We start from the raw sequence: 19,951 nt of genomic DNA, 5'->3' as shown, positions 1-19,951 counted from the left end.
CGACAAAGTTGTGTGGTACCAGCTACAACGCAGCAGATGTTATAGTTGAGCAGCACGATTGTTGTTACGTATTATGGGGAAGTTGGTGTACCTGCTGCTGTTAATTTATTAGGTTCAAGGTCTCTCAGCTGTAAGAATCATTAAGGCTGCCCTTTAGTCCTTAATGTAAGTGTTAAAACAAACTATCACTGTACAGATATTCACCTCTGTGTATATACACGGATATACTCGCCTATCTTGTCAAGTGGTTGATCATAATATTCTCTCAGTGAATTGCTTTTTTATTTAAGTGATTGGTATGTGGGTCAAAGACGGTGAAGTCTTGTCCAGTTACATAATCAGTAGCCCCTCACCTGCATCAAGGAACACTTCTTGAAGAGCATGCAACCTGAGCCTGTTTGGCAGGTATTCGTTTGGGTCCTGGGGGTGAGGTGGGAGGTGAAGGGTAAGTGCGCAATTGGCCTCTGTGAGGTGTATGATATATTGGTAAGTGACGAGGTGAGCCAGAAGACAAGGGTTGGCATCTCAGGTGTGAGGCAGCATGTTACTGGATGATCTCCAACGTGCACTGGCAACCTGCTTCGTGGTGATAGGCATGTTAATATTATTTTAACCCCGTCGTATGGGTCATTTAGTGCTTGGCAGATTGAAGGTTTACCGAGTATATCTGTTAGATCCTCTCTGATCACTGGGACGCGTATGTCACAACCCTTAAACCTCCACGGTGAGGAAAGGGGACATGTATTTACAAATATATATACAAAATTAGCCGTATTGGCAGGGAAAAGAGGCAGTAATTAGGAACCGGAAAAAAATGTACCGAAAGGACATACAAAATACTAATGTATTCGCAAAAATCGCTAAATCCGTGATATTTCTTCATAATGGTAGAGTATAGGAATGTAGCATGCGCTGTAACCGCTGGAAAATTACGAAAATGTAAACACAAAGAGTTATCACCGAGGGGACCAGGAGTATAGATCTACTCTTATAATTACAAACTGATAACAGTTACGTAATATGTGTGGGGAAAGTTATCTTCAACAGGGAACGAGCCACAGGGGGCGTCATAAGGGGGCTGCGACCCCTCTTCGTTCCCACATCTGGAGAGCAGATGTAGAATAATGGTGTTTTGACGATCGAATTTGTACACACAAACCTCTCATCTTGCACGTGTTCTTTACCAAGTAGATTTAGAAACCGCGAAATGTTTATCAGTGTTTGTACGAGTAAACCCCTATTTCTTAGCCTTAGTCATATTAAGTAGAAATAAGCCCTTACTTAGTTTAAATAATTAGCTAGTAAGACTCATTTAACGTGAAATGCATCAGAATCAGGGAAATTAGTTCCTGGACTCAACCACGTAGTGATGGCTGGCATCCATGCTTTTCGGACAGTATTATTACGCTAGTATTTGGAGGCGTGCACGGCGCCATTGGTGTTTATAATTACATCTATAACCTTAATTTTTAAAGGGTGGATTAGTTAGCCAGCGGAAAGCCTCGGTCAGATGGCCGAAAGCTCCAGCTGCGGGTCATCATATGACTAAGACCCACGTCAGGAAACACTTCTGTTTCTTGCCAATCTGTCTAGTGTGCATAATTTACAAAATTAATCCGAGTGAGCTAGTAAACCTCGGCAGAACATTACCGACGATCATATAACGTAGAAACGTAAATCCGTGTCACTTATTCGTGCTCGAACGATCATTAAGGAGATCTGAAGCCAAGATACAGTGTTGATCGAATGAGGGGAGACCTGATCGAAGTGTATAAGTGGAAGATAGGTATTAATAAAGGGGATATTAACAAGGTCTTGAGGATATCTCTCCAAGAGAGAACCCGCAGTAATGGATTTAAATTAGATAAGTTTAGATTTAGAAAGGACATAGGAAAGTATTGGTTTGGAAATAGGGTAGTTGATGAGTGGAACAGTCTACCTAGTTGGGTTATTGAGGCTAGGACTTTGGGTAGTTTCAAATTTAGGTTGGATAAGTACATGAGTGGGAGGGGTTGGCAATATAAACACAAATGCAGTATAATGTGATCCTTTATTGACTACGTTTCGCCCACACAGTGGGCTTTTTCAAGTCACAAACAGAACTTCCAGTGGGAGGGGTTGGATTTGAGTGGGACTTGCACATCGGAGCTTGTTTCTTGGGTGGCATTGAAAATAGGGCTGGTCAAATGTTTGTTAGTGGGATGAATTGTAAAGGACCTGCCTAGTATGGGCCAACAGGCCTGCTGCAGTGTTCCTCCTTTCTTATGTTCTTATGTTCTTAAGTGCCAACACTTGTTTCTGCTAAGCGAGGTGTCGACAGTAATTCTCCACCGTGGACATTATCCACGGAGTCCTTAGATGTTCACTAGTCAAAAATGCCTGTAGGCAAGTGATGGTAATTAGAGTGACGTTGACATATTCAAAAGGTACATGGCGTGTTGAACAGACTAAGTGAACAGTAACACTAGTAACACGATAAACTATCCCCATGTTACTAAACGATCATTCAACATTAGTAGAGTGACAAAAGAAGAGTGGAATAATCCTACTCTCAATCAAGTCATCGATATCGGTGTCAGGACACGATAGTATCATATGGGTACGATATACACCCAGGTAAGATTGAGACACTTATGCAGCATATGGGAATCTTTATTCAGGAAACGTTTCGCCACACAGTGGCTTCATCAGTCCAATACAAAGAGGAAGGCGTAAGGAGAGGAGGAGAATGAGGTAATCAGTCCCTCAACCTGGAGTCGATGTGTTCAGTCCATCAATCTTGTAGAATGTACAGCATAGGGCCGTAGACGTGGCTTATATACTGTAGTGAGGTGACGTGAAGCAGATGGAGGCGGGGTCATAGTGGTACCATCCACTAGTCGAAGTAGGTCTTCGTTCAAAGGTTGAACAAGTGTTGAAGAATTCTTTGTAATAAGACCCCATGATGCTGCCGTGTCTGACAGTTGTGATGAATGGTTTGAAAAACCGACAAGTTGAAGATTGAGACACTTATGCAGCATATGGGAATCTTTATTCAGAAAACGTTTCGCCACACAGTGGCTTCATCAGTCCAATACAAAGAGGAAGGCGTAAGGAGAGGAGGAGAATGAGGTAATCAGTCCCTCAACCTGGAGTCGATGTGTTCAGTCCATCAATCTTGTAGAATGTACAGCATAGGGCCGTAGACGTGGCTTATATACTGTAGTGAGGTGACGTGAAGCAGATGGAGGCGGGGTCATAGTGGTACCATCCACTAGTCGAAGTAGGTCTTCGTTCAAAGGTTGAACAAGTGTTGAAGAATTCTTTGTAATAAGACCCCATGATGCTGCCGTGTCTGACAGTTGTGTCTGCTTCACGTCACCTCACTACAGTATATAAGCCACGTCTACGGCCCTATGCTGTACATTCTACAAGATTGATGGACTGAACACATCGACTCCAGGTTGAGGGACTGATTACCTCATTCTCCTCCTCTCCTTACGCCTTCCTCTTTGTATTGGACTGATGAAGCCACTGTGTGGCGAAACGTTTCCTGAATAAAGATTCCCATATGCTGCATAAGTGTCTCAATCTTCAACTTGTCGGTTTTTCAAACCATTCATCACACCCAGGTAAGTCGAACCCTTCGTACACGGTTATCTAATGTCACTGCAGTGTACAGGATTTGGTGTAAGGTTGATTAGACCAACCATTACGATGACATGACTCGAGGGCGATTGTCCAAAACCAGGTATGACATGCCCACGACTTTCCAGGTGACATACCTGAAATATTAGGGAATATAGGTCATCTGCGCAAGTGTTAACCCTGGTCATAATAGCTCTATTACAACTCCGTGGGACGTAGATAGCTTAGCTCTATTACAACTCCGTGGGACGTAGATAGCTTAGCTCTATTACAACCCCGTGGGACGTAGATAGCTGACCCGTCGAAGGAGACCCCAGGTGGCGGCTGATGGGGTTCTAAGCTGTCAATATAAAGATAAATGAGAGTAAGACACATGTGCAACATCTGGGTATCTTTATTGTAGACGTTAGGCAACTTTATTCCGAAACGTTTCGCCTACACAGTAGGCTTCTTCAGTCGAATACAGAAAGTAGGTCGCCATCCAGTGGCTTTATCAATACAAATACCAGGACATAACTTGAAGACAGTAGAACTATGTACAGAAGATGAGGTAATCAGTCCCTCAACCTTGGAGTAGGTGCGAACAGCACCATAGTCGTGGAGATTCTGAAGCAGAAGAAAGAATCCTGGCGCTTATATAGTAACGTCAGGTGAAGCAGACGAGGGCAAATTCACTGGTGGGCGGGATTCCCCAGTGGAAGTAGGTCCTTCCCAAAGAGATGGGTTAGTTGTAGTAGTAGTTGTCGTAGTTGTGAAGGTTATGTACATGTCCTTAGAATTAAGATTCCATGATGTTGCAGTGTCTGACAAGTTGTGTACGAATGGTATATAATACCGACAAGATGAGAGTAAGACACATGTGCAACATCTGGGTATCTTTATTGTAGACGTCTACAATAAAGATACCCAGATGTTGCACATGTGTCTTACTCTCATCTTGTCGGTATTATATACCATTCGTACATTAAGATAAATGTTTTTTTCACGGTCAGTAATTGTTTTTAATGTGGAAAAAGACACTTATGTACAGTTCAGGACATTTATTAAAGGAAACGTTTCACCACGAGTGGCTTCTTCAGTCTTCAGGACTGAAGAAGCCACTCGTGTCTTTTTCCACATCTTGTCGGTATCACCATACCATTTCCTCATTGTTTTTAATGTAGCTTATTTAAATAATTACCCCATAATATGTTTCACATCTTGCAGGCTCAGAAAGCGTGCAAGTGGTATTGCTCAGCTTTGGTTAGGTATCAGTTCTTTCCTCAAAACTATACATGGACTTCAGAACATAAAGAAGGAACACTGCAACAGGCCTACTGGCCCATGCGGGGCAGGTCCATGTCAACCCCCGGCTTAGACAATGGCCCACCCAGCCAGGTCACTACTTAAGGAAGAAGCACGGCATCTGACCCAGTAGCACCAGCTAGTCAGGTCCAACACCCACTCATGTAACTTGTTTCCCTTTAAGCAGTGATTTTATTGTAATATAATTTATTACAGAACGTAAATGACGTTCTATATTAAGACAAAAAGTGGATCGTTGTTGGAAGTTCGCCAGTTATATGACGAACATTACGCTCTCATCACGGGTTACTCACGCCACTCCGCCACTTGGCAGTAGTGTCAAGCAGTAAGTGAAGTGTGGGTTAGATGGCATGATCAAAACTCGAGAAACATCGTAGAAGTCCATTAAAGTTTTACACAAAAAGGCACCACGAAACATATGTTATAGTAATGGTATGTGTGTGGGGTTGAGGCAGTCTGGTGGATGTGTTGGTTCAAGTGACTGATACATTCCTACACATGCAGTTTTTGTTGCTGTTGAAGACACGTGATGCTCCTGCGCACTCCCTTCAAGGGATCTTGATCCAGGGACTTGTAATAAAGTTGGTAGAATTACCGACAATATGTAAAGTAAAAGGACACAAGTGCAACTAGTGTGACATTTATTGTGGCAACGTTTCGCTCTCCAGGAGCTTTATCAAGCCATTACAAACAATACACGGACACAGAAGGTATATAAAGGCTCAGAGTGAGGTGAATACTAGTGAGGTACCATTTCCATGTTCACTAGTGGTAGTAGTAGTAGTGGTAGTGACAAAGGTAATACAATATGGTAGAGCAATTAATTCGTACATGAGTAAAAGGATATAAAAGCTATTACTTGGGTAACATAAAAATAGGTTGGACAAATAGATAAGTTTAGATTTAGAAAGGACATAGGAAAGTATTGGTTTGGAAATAGGGTAGTTGATGAGTGGAACAGTACCTAGTTGGGTTATTGAGGCTAGGACTTTGGGTAGTTTCAAATTTAGGTTGGATAAGTACATGAGTGGGAGGGGTTGGATTTGAGAGGGACTTGCAAATCAGAGCTTGTTTCTTGATTGGCATTGAAAATTGGGTTGGGTAAATGTTTTGTTAGTGGGATGAATTGTAAAGGACCTGCCTAGTATGGGCCAACAGGCCTGCTGCAGTGTTCCTCCTTTCTTATGTTATGTTCTTAAATATAAACTGGAAAGAGGCAGCTTGTTTCAGTGTTCATTCTCTGTGCTTTGTGTAGTATTACCTTTGTCACTACCACCACTACTACTACTAGTACCACTAGTGAACATGGAAATGGTACCTCACTAGTATTCACCTCACTCTGAGCCTTTATATACCCTCTGTGTCCATGTATTGTTTGTAATGGCTTGATAAAGCTCCTGGAGAGCGAAACGTTGCCACAATAAATGTCACATTAGTTGCACTTGTGTCCTTTTACTTTACATCCAGGGACTTGTAACTGTCCTCTACTTGAATTAAACCTGATTATCTCCCGTTCCCAATTCCCCATGCGTTATATTATGACCCTTATGAGTTTCGTGCTTCCCTATGAATATAAAATTAATAATCCTGAGGTCTTGTCCGTCTGGGTGCGTCTGGTTTATTCTTTGCATTATACAAGGCCTTTTGAGCGTCATTTGTTTGATTATTTTGAAGGAAGTGTAGAACATTCGTGCAATTCGTCTAGACTCTTAGACCCTCCTGGGTAGATGTATACACAGATGTCCTTTTTCGTATATTCACGAAGCATTAAATTCGGAATTGTCATACAGCGCCTTGGGGGATGGGAGAGGACGGGGGGTAAACAAGTTTCTAGCTTTAGATGGTCGTTCTTCATCTGGTGTGTCAGTTCTACACTCCTCTCTAGCTCTAAACGTCGCATGTCCCTTCCTTCCCGCTCACCCCACCAGAGTCCCAACAGAAGAGCTTGAATTTCTCTTCTCAATATCTGTCCCACGATCGCCTCGCTGCTGGGTTAAGCCCTGGCTCTATTTCTACGACTAAGAACACTCCTCTCCAGCACTGTTCTTCGTCTGTCCCGTCTTCCCCGCTCATCCCATTTGGGATCTTACCTGAACTTTCGTTCGTTCGTTCTGGTGTGTTGTATCATCTCCTGGTGTGTTGTAGCCTCGTGTCTGGTATATTGCAACCTTCACCTCTGGTGTGCTGCAACTTCATCTCTGGTGTGTTGCAGGTTCAGCTATGGTGTGTTGCATCATCTCTGGTGTGTTGCATCCTCATCAAAATGAGTAAGACCTATGTGCAACACTTAGATGTCATTATTCTTGAAACGTTTCGCCTGCGAAGCTGGCTTCTTCAGTCACGTACTTGACGTTATCATATACCGTGATGATATTTAGACACATGTGCAACATCTGGGTATCTGTTGTAGAAGTTTCGCCATCCAGTGGCTTTATCAATACAAATTCTAGGACATAATTTGAAGACAGTAGAACTATATATAAAAGATGAGGTAATCAGTCCCTCAGTCTTGGAGTTAGTGCGAAGATCACCGTAGTCGTGGAGATTCTGGAGCATAGGCAAGGAGGCTGGCGCTTATATACTAACACCAGGTGGAAAGGGACGTGTAGCAGACGAGGACATAGTCACTGATAGGTGGGATTCCCCAGTGACTATGTCCTCGTCTGCTACACGTCCCTTTCCACCTGGTGTTAGTATATAAGCGCCAACCTCCTTGCCTATGCTCCCTACGTCTCCCTACGATTCCCGTTGGGGAGGGTAACCTCTACCTGTTCGACAATGTTCGCACATCGTGTTAAAATCAAACCAGCCAGTGGTGTTATAAATGATTCCACTAAACTATTACTTGCTGCCGCTATGAGGACCTGCCTACATCTCAAATTCACAGCGATCCACTCACTCAAGGATTCCTTTATTGTCGTCTGCACCGACGACAATGAAGCAGCTAAACTTATGGACGACACTGCAATGAACACATTACGGGACCGTCAATTCATCATATCACCGTCTCCCTCCTTGCTGGCGAAACGTTCAGTTTTTGTTAAACAATTGGATAAGATAATCACATCTATTCCAACGGATGAACTGAAGACCTCTATCGAAGACCAAAACACCTGGGCCTCTGTAGACACCATCACACGAATTCCCAATGCCTCATCTATGATCAAAATCACCTTTTCAAACATAGATATGGCTACCCAAGCACTCGCTAATGGACTAGCTATCTCATATTACCACATACATCCACGCCACATTGAACCTGAACGTTTTGCCCATGTCTCTCCCTGTTGGAACTGTTACTCTTATCAACATTCAACAAAGGACTGCCCCATTAAAGAAAAGAAGGTCATAACTTCAAAGCCTGCACCACCACCAATGCCACTCCAACATGTCTTAACTGCAAGGGTACTCATCATACCCTTGCAGCTAAATGCCCACTACGAAAAGAAGTAATGTCGAAAAAAAATTAAAGAAGAAACCAAGAAGAATAGTCCCAAATCGCCGACATACACCGCCATTTCAAAACTCCAGTCGGACACCACCAGAATTCTACAAGCCACACAGCAGTCATCTCTATCCAGCAATTCCCTTTCTGCACTCCCTGACGCTGCTCCCTCTAAGGTGTTGTACTGCTTGATGTATGCACACCTTGCAAATGCAGCAAACCCAGGCACATTCAACACTACAATTAACGAACTATTCTGTCTTAACAACATGCCGTCATTCAACTTTCCTGACTCGCCAACATCACAGGACTTCCTCAAGATTATCCCAAACATCGCTAACTTCACATCAACTTCAGGCCCAAATCCTAACTCTGCCCCAAAAAACACTCCTGAACCACGCCCAGTGACCACTGCCACCTCTCAACAACCACCAACAACCAGCCAGACCGCAAATACTCTAGACTCCCAGCCTCCTCTTGACACAATCACTGTAGAAACAATTGAACAAGAATTTCCTGACGAATCCCCTCGAACGCTGACACCATGACCTGCTCTGAACTATACAAAGGCCTCGGTGATGGAACAGTCAAGTATGCCTGCGAATCACCTCTTCACTTCACACTCACGCAAGTTCTTGAGTTCATCAAGCCTCTTCGTTTCACTTTTTCCAACAAGACAACGCTATACCACCTCTCCAGGAGCAGCTTCAAGAAGTTTGCAAATGGCTCCACTGCAAACCTGCCTCCTCAACTACTAAAATAACCTCCCACATGTCTGATGCCCTCTCCTGCGACCTGGAAACTTCCAGCTCTCGAGACTCAAAGACCTCACCTACCACGAGAGTGGTGGGTGAGACATATAGGGAACAGATGGGCGACTTTGTTCTGGGGCGTTTCGCCTACACAGTAGGCTTCTTCAGTACAGAAGGTGGGCGGGAGCAGTGGAGGTGTGGGGGCGGTGTGGTCGGTCCATCGCCCTTGAGGTCGTGGAATTTGGGGTTGTCGGTCCCTCGGCCTGGAGAAGTTCAGTTCCATACACAGCTTGCTCTCTTCCTGTGTTTTCTCCAAGTCTGTCCCACGATCGCCTTAGCTGCTGGGTCAAGCCCTGGCTCTATTTCTACGACTAAGAACACTCCTCTCCAGCGCTATTCTTCGTCTGTCCCGTCTTCCCCGCTCATCCCATTGGGATCTTACCTGCACTTGCTTGCTTGCTTGCCTATGCTCCAGAATCTCCACGACTACGGTGATCTTCACACCAACTCCAAGACTGAGGGACTGATTACCTCATCTTTTATATGTAGTTCTACTGTCTTCAAATTATGTCTTAGAATTTGTTGTTAGGTAAGACACATATGCAACAGTTAGGTATCTTTATTATGAAACGTTTCGCCTACACAGTAGGCTTCATCAGTCGAGTACAGAAAAGTTGATAGAAGCAGAAGATACTTGAAGACGATGTAATCAGTCCATCACCCTTAAAGTTTTGAGGTGGTCAGTCCCTCAGTCTGGAGAAGAGCATTGTTCCATAGTATGAAACAATATGGAGATGAAGTGACAGGATGGAGCTTATATAGCGCCAAGAGGTGAGACGTAGGCCACTAGGAGAGGTAAGAACTCAGATGTGATGAATGGTTTTGAAAACCGACAAGTTGAAGAATTGAGACACTTATGCAACACATGGGAATCTTTATTGAAGAAACGTTTCGCCACACAGTGGCTTCATCAGTCCAATACAAAGTAGAAATGGGTAAGGAGAGTAGAAGTATGAGGTAATCAGTCCCTCAACCTGGATTCGATGTGTTCAGTCCATCACTCTCATACTTCTACTCTCCTTACCCATTTCTACTTTGTATTGGACTGATGAAGCCACTGTGTGGCTGCTGTTCACAATCTACATAAACGACATAGATGAGGGCATAAAGAGCGACATCGGCAAGTTTGCCGATGACACCAAAATAGGCCGTCGAATTCATTCTGACGAGGACATTCGAGCACTCCAGGAAGATTTGAATAGACTGATGCAGTGGTCGGAGAAGTGGCAGATGCAGTTTAATATAGACAAATGCAAAGTTCTAAATGTTGGACAGGACAATAACCATGCCACATATAAACTAAATAATGTAGATCTTAATATTACGGATTGCGAAAAAGATTTAGGAGTTCTGGTTAGCAGTAATCTGAAACCAAGACAACAGTGCATAAGTGTTCGCAATAAAGCTAATAGAATCCTTGGCTTCATATCAAGAAGCATAAATAATAGGAGTCCTCAGGTTGTTCTTCAACTCTATACATCCTTGGTTAGGCCTCATTTAGATTATGCTGCACAGTTTTGGTCACCGTATTACAGAATGGATATAAATTCTCTGGAAAATGTACAAAGGAGGATGACAAAGATGATCCCATGTATCAGAAACCTTCCCTATGAGGATAGACTAAGGGGCCTGAAACTGCACTCTCTGGAAAGACGTAGAATTAGGGGGGATATGATTGAGGTGTATAAGTGGAAGACAGGAATAAATAAAGGGGATGTAAATAGTGTGCTGAAAATATCTAGCCTAGACAGGACTCGCAGCAATGGTTTTAAGTTGGAAAAATTCAGATTCAGGAAGGATATAGGAAAGTACTGGTTTGGTAATAGAGTTGTGGATGAGTGGAACAAACTCCCAAGTACCGTTATAGAGGCCAGAACGTTGTGTAGCTTTAAAAATAGGTTGGATAAATACATGAGTAGATGTGGGTGGGTGTGAGTTAGACCTGATAGCTTGTGCTAACAGGTCGGTTGCCGTGTTCCTCCCTTAAGTCAATGTGACCTGACCTGTTAGGTTGGGTGCTTTGGCTTAAGCCGGTAGGAGACTTGGACCTGCCTCGCATGGGCCAGTAGGCCTTCTGCAGTGTTCCTTCGTTCTTATGTTCTTATGTTCTTATGTTCTCTCAAATCCAGAACCTCTCACTAGTGGAAGTTGTCGAAGTTGATTGCAGGTCTGTACCAAGATACCCTTGTGTTGCAGTGTCTGACAGATTGAACATTAAAATGGTATAAAATACCGACAGGTTGTTAGGTAAGACACATATGCAACAGTTAGGTATCTTTCATAATATCTTTCATAATAAAGATACCTAACTGTTGCATATGTGTCTTACCTAACAACCTGTCGGTATTTTATACCATCTTAGAATTTGTATTGATAAAGCCACTGGATGGCGAAACGTCTAAATAAAAATACCCATATGTTGCACATGTCTAAATATCATCATCACGGTATATGATAACGTCAAACATGTGACTGAAGAAGCCAGCTTCGCAGGCGAAACGTTTCAAGAATAATGACATTTTAAGTGTTGCACATAGGTCTTACTCATTTTGATGATGCAACACACCATAGCTGAACCTGCATTGCAGACCATTCTTGTGCAATTTATCATATACCATTTACTATATATATCCTCATCTCTTTCGAGAAGCTGACGATTTCATTGAGTAAATTTAGGTTTTAGTGAGTAAAATAAGTTTCTGATGGATTATTTTACTGGAGTGTAGCCTAGACAATACATTTTGAAAGCACGAGTCGAGCAGTTGAAAGTAATGTTAATTTCGATAGTAGAATAGCTTAGCCACTAGCTGTATATACACAGAAGTATATATTTTTATGAATATAAACTGAATTGAATACCGCTTTTGGGGATTGACCAGTGTGCAGTAGACAGGATTTAAACCTAACAAGCTAAACTAACCTAGGATCGACCATAGTGGGACTTAAAAAAACATTAATACTTCAGACATCAGTTGGCCAGTACCACTGGACATGTCATCCCTGATAACGAACACATACGTAACCAAATAAGCTACAGGACTAATTTCATCCTTCCGTTTTGAATACCAGTCTGACAGTGACCTCCATGGGGGTGACCATGACTGATAGTGACCTCCAGTCACTATCAGTCATATATTTTAGACATTAATAACTTCTTCACAGAGCTTGCCAAGAGCAGCTGGCAGAAGCGCAGCTAACATAAGAACATAAGAACGAAGGAACACTGCAGAAGGCCCACTGGCCCATGCGAGGCAGGTCCAAGTCTCCTACCGGCTTAAGCCAATGCACCCAACCTAGTCAGGTCAGGTCACATTGACTTAAGGGAGGAACACGGCAACCGACCTGTTAGCACAAGCTATCAGGTCTAACTCACACCCACCCACATCTACTCATGTATTTATCCAACCTATTTTTAAAGCTACACAACGTTCTGGCCTCTATAACGGTACTTGGGAGTCTGTTCCACTCATCCACAACTCTATTACCAAACCAGTACTTTCCTATATCCTTCCTGAATCTGAATTTTTCCAACTTAAAACCATTGCTGCGAGTCCTGTCTAGGCTAGATATTTTCAGCACACTATTTACATCCCCTTTATTTATTCCTGTCTTCCATTTATACACCTCAATCATATCCCCCCTAATTCTACGTCTTTCTAGAGAGTGCAGTTTCAGGGCCCTTAGTCTATCCTCATAGGGAAGGTTTCTGATACATGGGATCATCTTTGTCATCCTCCTTTGTACATTTTCCAGAGAATTTATATCCATTCTGTAATACGGTGACCAAAACTGTGCAGCATACAATGATGTACTTGTTGAATGGAGTTTAAAGCCTATTCACTGCACAAGGGTCATTAAGTTTTACATGTAACCTGTAAAGTAAATGGACACAAGTGCAACTAATGTGACATTTATTGTGGCAACGTTTCGCTCTCCAGGAGCTTTATCAAGCCATTACAAACAATACATGGACACAGAGGGTATATAAAGGCTCAGAGTGAGGTGAGTACTAGTGAGGTACCAATTTGAGGTTCACTAGTGGTAGTAGTAGTAGTAGTACCCTCTGTGTCCATGTATTGTTTGTAATGGCTTGATAAAGCTCCTGGAGAGCGAAACGTTGCCACAATAAATGTCACATTAGTTGCACTTGTGTCCTTTTACTTTACATATTGTCGGTAATTCTACCAACTTTATTACATGTAACTTATTTACTACTAGTCAAGAATTCTTAAATTAGGGATTAAACTCTTAGCATATATGCACAGCATATATGTACACTGTGTATACACCACAAATATATTCACCTCAGTGTATATAGCCTTGCCGAATGATTTGTTATGGCGACTCAGGATATATCCAGTTGAGTGTCTGGCATCCCGATCATGGACGGCTTCCAGGATTTTTTTTCTTCTTTTGACGTCACGTGCCTCGCCTTAACCATACTGGTTGTCTATTGGTCGCCCGAGTGGGTTAATGCTGTATTCGCTTCTCATTGGCTAACCCTGGGGGGTTGAACCGCTCCATGGTTTCTCATAGGTGGAAGTAAAATTAGCGTGAATGTAATTGGTGGAAGGGATGGGTGTGGCGTAGTTCTCGCTGACTTTCGTAATTGCATGTGCTTCTGGAGATAATTTTATAGCTGCCACAGTATGGTGCAACTTGTTGGCCAATATATAGAAATAATACTGTTGTTATTTTAATACTGTAAAAATACAGGTCTCATTTTTGCAAAAAAAAAAAAAAAAGTGACCTACTACCATTCAATTTCACCCCCTTTCGTATGCATTTGTGTTTGATTCATCTACCACAAATGTATTTTGTCATCCGAATTAGTAGTCCCTTGAACCAAAGATTTGGATTGAACCTGATTCTCTCAATTCTCAGGCGCAGTATGACCCTTAGGGAATAGGCTTCCCCATTACCATAATACCAATTGTTAGAGGTGTTTAATACAAATTTTTATAGTGGTTTATGTGATGAGTAGAGACAGGGTAGTGTTCCCGTCTGGCAGTAGGACTACTGACCATATATCAAGGCTGTGATTATCTTCCATTGATTCCAATATGTACTGTTATCTGCTACAGGCTGACGAAACGTTCTCATAATAGATACCCAGGTGTTGCACATATTCTAGTGATCAACTTCTCGGTATTTTATACTATTAATATAACAGAAGAAAAAACAGAAGGAACACTGCAGCAGGCCTACTGGCCCATGCGGGGCAGGTCCATGTCAACTCCCCGCTTAGAACAATGGCCCACCCAGTCAGGTCACCACCAGCAAAACTAGTGATCAACTTTTCTGTTAGACAACCTAGTTGAAAAAACGTGATGCACAAAACCTGACATCTGTTTAATAATGTGCACTTAACATAAAAATCATAAATGTTAATATGTATACAGCGTAGCACGTTGATCATTTGTCATGTACAGAACACACAGGTGTGAAAATGCACATTTCGATTACTGGATTTGTGATTAGAGTATCTAAAGAGATCGCACCTTTAATTACCGGCTTGCCGATTGTCTACTGTGCTGTTGTGATGAAGACCACATAGGTGGGTCACTTGTAGGTCACGGACCATGTATCATTAGATCAATGGTATTATTTTGATTAGTTGACACATGCAACAACCGGTTTTCTTTATATAGACCTAAGTGTGGTACATGTGTCTTATTCATCACTACCCAGATCAATTATTAGTAAGAACACGACACTCAGATTGCTCAATCTTTATTTTTATTGTTATATTCACATGGGAGTGCTAAATCCGTGGGGGTCATATAGCGCCTATGAATTTAGGGGTAATCATCACTTTATTTTCACATATTTCTAAATAATAGTTGATATTATACGAATTGGGGATCAAGGTTAATATTTATATAATTAGAATTGATCACCCTCACCGGAGCTGGAAGACGTACAGCAACGTGCCATAATAGTCGCTTGGCAACAGAATAAATTGTTTAAATGCTGCCTTGAGTGGCATTTAATATAGCACAAGTGTTAATAAAGTAACAGTGTGATGTGTCACGTTCACGAGGATCTTGTGCTAAACCAACTTCCTCAGCTTTTGTATACACGTAAAACAATGGTCAGGCTTTTACCCTGGAATTTTAATTAGGAAGATGGGGATGCTGAGATAGGCCAAGAAATGATAAAGCATGAATGTGTTGTTTTAAGATCAGGGAGAGGTCTGGTAAGTATAAAATGGGGAACTATGATGTGGAAAATACTGTATATTTTCCGGAAATACGGTAATTTATAGGTAAATAGATGCCCTATATTGTATTTTTAAAAGAAGTATGTTATCGAAAATGGGAAACTGGACCTGTGCCTGCGCAGACGACGGTCGCTATTTTGTTTGAATTGAATAACACGTTGTGAATAATGGGAAGAATTTTTCGTGCTCTAGAGGTTAAAATTGGGCTGACACCTCTCAAATAAGAGGCGAAATTGTTGGATGTGCATTCCTGAATAATTTGAGATATCAGCGACAGGACAGGACAACTCCAGGAACCTCAGATAAGCTGTCTAATTTATGTTTAATTTCTGGCCAGTAAATTCTTCATAAATGTAGGCAAAAGGGGGGGGGGGGTCCTGTACATGACACATTAATCTCCAGTCAAATTGACGAGTGTTATGATTAAGATATATTCTCCTGTTGTGTAAATGTGTATATATGTGTATATAATCATTTATTATTTTTAATATACAGTCCACAAATTTATATATTTACCAGCATTCCTGGTGATACAAATCATTTATAATTAATAGGTCCAGAGCAACTTGTGGATATGACAGTGGTAGGTATTGAAGGGAGACATTTTTTGCGACCTAGGTGTCCCAAATTCCTACTTGTCTAACTGATAAATAATAATTATCTGTGTTCATTTACTGTTATGTACATAATGATACATTCAGTTAAATGCAATTTTCCACATATGAGGCACGAAAGTAATATTGTGGAGCTGGAGATAATAAAGACTGTGATGAAGGGTGTGAAAGTTGTGATGTAGAAATTGTGGATGAGGCCTGGTCACAGACCAGGCCGCAGGGGCGCTGACCCCCGAACCCCCCTCCAGGTATCTCCAGGGAACCGGCGAGAGTATAGGGAGACCAGAAACAGATATTACGGATGGGGTGTAGTGGAGACATTTAGCATTGAGTGGTAGATAAGTGGAATGTGGGTTCGGATTGCGATGATAGACCTAATCCGTGTAATTGTCCACCAGAGCCATAGGCTCTACCCGGTTCATGTTTTACTCTGATAGTCCAAAAGTGAGGAAGAGGAAGGGGTAGTAAGGAATTCTTAAGACCAAGCCCACAAGGATTCAAAGATGTAGGTAGATAAGTATTAGGAAGGACAGGTATTGCCCTTCTCATTGTTATACAGTATTTGATCAAGGCTTATTTAAGAGTATGTGTATACTGATTTAATACATGTTTTCTAATATAGCAATACAGGTGATGAGGCTCATCATTGGAGTTGTATTCACATTTATGTTCACTTTGAAGGGATCTTGATCCAAGAACTTGGAGTAATTTTCCCTATATGGAACCCAGTTGTCTCCCATTTCCCAGGTGCTATGTGACATGTTTTGTGCTCCCCTTTAAATGTACCATTAATAATAACTAAATATAAGCTACTATAGTTAGCTCGTCTTCCTGGTTAGTGATATACTCACTGCGACTGCTCAGTAATAGTGTCATGTAGGGGGGTAATGATTGAATAGGATATAAGTGGGGAATATGGGAGTAAGGGATTATGTAGGCAGGGGAGAGGCAGGCGAGGTGGTAGGAGTGAGATGATTAGCGGAGGTAGGTAGGTAATGACAGGTCAGTGGTGACCACCACGACACTCTCATTAACTCTACACTACTCACTAACATATGCCTCGCCCATTCTTCACTCATATAAACATAATAAAATATAAGAAAAAAGAATAAATAACGGTGGGCAGTGAATATTACTATTCTACTCAAACACAGTTTATTATTAAGTCTTTGTACAATAATATATTTGGGAACAGAGCATTATTGTGGTTTAGATAAATGGGGTGGTACACATAAGCAGTGAGACAGGGAAATACAATCAACTTGACGAAAATGAATATAACTTACAATATAGCACAGAGGACAGTTCACTACAGGAACTAAGCCACAGGTCCCAAGACCTATACAGCACGAGTAATGCGCCAAGCCAGTACTCTGCCCCATGCCTCCAACAGTCTCCTCCAGAGACTTCAGCAGCCTTCTCCCGAGCCCTGCACCCCAGCAGCAGCTCCGCTCGAAGTCTCTGCTCAGGAGCTCTGCACCCCAGCAGCAGCTCCGCTCGAATCTCTGCTCAGGAGCTCTGCACCCCAGCAGCAGCTCCGCTCGAATCTCATGATCATGCTCTTCCTTGGGCTTTTATGGTGGTCCAAGCACCCTCCACAACCACGTGTACGACCTGACGCCTAGGTCTGAAGCCGTCAAGAACAAAAGACCTCAGACGTGGGCGTGACTACCCGACATTTACTAAGGCAGGTGTGACCATATAATTAGGTCTCCCTAGAGACCTCACAAGCCCATCTGAACTGCATCACAATAGAGCAGTTCACTGTATCTGCAGATGTGAACATAATTAAATTACAAGTTACAGAACCTTTTGTGTTTTCTTTTTAAAGTGACTTTTAGCTTTCATTCAGTGTTTATGCATCACAGTTAAATCTGCCACCAATATGTACCTTAACAGTACATTATAAAACTAGTGTGTCACTCTACTAAACAAAACAATGAGGACACAGCAGTTGGGAGTTAACAAAGTGCATTTACAACTAATTCACATGCTCTGGGAGGCCTGGCCTGGGACTGGGCAATGGAGGCAATGACCCTTGAAATTTTTTGCAGGTAACACCTCTGAGAGGATAATTTCCTCTCAAAAAATGTAGGTTAGTTTTGAAATGTTCCAGCCATGGTACTGTGACTTTTATTCTGCAAAGTGCAATATTCACAGTTTACTTACCATATGTGGAAGTTTATTAGTGGATATTTATATTAATTTATTTATGGTTGTATAGTATGAGTATACACACACATGAGTGTACATGTACATGAGTATACATATACATGGGTGTACATACATGATTGTACATTGTGTAGCAGTAGTGAGAAATGAAACAGAGTTTACAGTATAATGTGAGTCCTGGTGCAAAACTTCACAGGCCCTTTTTAACTTTAAATATTGTTTATATGGCTTTAATATTAAAATTTCGTAATAAATCTTCCTCGAAGAAGTGGAAAGAATTGTATTGTTGATAATTAAAAAATTGCTAGTATGAATTTGTTCCACCTCAAGCTCGTTTTTGTGAATGTTCATAATAGGCTTGTTTTGTAGTTCATTAGTACTGTAGCATCTTTGGATCAAAACCAAAGGCTTGTGGGCAACTCTTTACATCGGTTGCCCCTGTTTACCTAGCTGTAAATAGGTACATGTACTTAGCTGACTGATGATGGTTGTATCACGGGAAGAAAGGGGGTTGGTAGCATAACTTAGATGATTAGGGCTGGGGTTGAAAGGAGCTGAGGTACAATAACAGCTTTTATCCAGTAAATTCAATGGTGTAATAAACAGTGGAGATTTGCTTTGCTTCCTCACAAATACTGTAATTGTAGACTACTGGAATTAGCTCTTAAAAGGAGCCCATTGTGCTGCAACTACTGGAGAGTTTATATTGATTTTTGCCAATGATTTATTTTTATATTGATTTTGCCAGTGATTTATTTTTATAAGCACTGATGAAATTAATGCCTGTGACAAATTTATTGGCAGTTTATAGGGATAATTGTGGCACATCTCTTGCTTCATTTTCTGCTTGGTAGCAGAATTCAGTAAAACTTGTTTTTGTTCATATATTTGAGTGTCATTGTACCACAAGCTTAATTATTTTGTCAAATCAAAAATTATTTGACATTTGTGACCCCCAGCATTATGCAATCATGTCCAAAAATATACATGCATACTTGTGCTTCATCCTTGGGATTTAATTTGTATTAAAAGGGTGGAATTTCATAAACAGTTTGTGTTCATTATATGACCACAGGACCAGCTGTGTGCACACCTGATTCTATTTTTCGAGTACCCTCACTGAAGTAAGAATGACACTAGGATTGCTTTAGCTAACCCTGTTATATCGACAAAATGTGTGTACTTTTGATCAGGTTTTCAGTAGAACAGTGTAAATATTTTGTCTATTTGTATGAAGTAAGGAATATATGTGCACATACAGTATGCATTAGATAGTGTATTGGTTTACAGTACAGGAATAAGATGGTGTATACAGTATTTTTAATGGGAGAGAGAGACTAGCTTCAGTACACTAGGATTATTACCCTACATGTAAAGGTAGGCATAAATTTCCTTTGCAGTGGAATTGCAGCACGTATATACTGGAACATTGCCCTCTGTTCTATTACTTTTTTTTTTCTTTTTACCCAGTAAAGTTTGGACATAAAAGTAGTAGTTACAATGGCTTCTTTTAGGGGTCCTTTAGCATTTGCTAGTTACAATTGGGAAATTATCTTCACAATGCCCCAAAGTGAATAATCGCATGTTGTTAGTCGAGGTGGCCAAGCTATATAAAACCCTTGCTGAATCTGTCATCTGCTGAATATCTAACTGCACTATGATATTGAATTGCAATAGCAAAATATTCAACATTCCAAAAAAGGAATGTGCTGTTCTTAAGTATATTTTTATACTTAACATAATCATTAGCTGC

At 41.5% G+C, this 19,951-nt stretch overlaps 1 protein-coding gene across 1 annotated transcript in view; it reads left to right on the top strand.

Annotated features, from left to right (window-relative positions):
* Window positions 1–19,951, top strand: part of LOC128685759 (large neutral amino acids transporter small subunit 1) — a 142,986-nt gene that overhangs the window by 95,511 nt on the left and 27,524 nt on the right. The gene's annotated exons all lie outside the window — the stretch shown is intronic.

This window comes from Cherax quadricarinatus, chromosome 23 (assembly GCF_038502225.1).
Source record: "Cherax quadricarinatus isolate ZL_2023a chromosome 23, ASM3850222v1, whole genome shotgun sequence".
In the NCBI taxonomy this organism is placed as follows: domain Eukaryota; kingdom Metazoa; phylum Arthropoda; class Malacostraca; order Decapoda; family Parastacidae; genus Cherax; species Cherax quadricarinatus.
The sequence above is the reverse complement of the archived record's forward strand: the minus strand, read 5'-3'. Positions and strand labels throughout refer to the sequence as shown.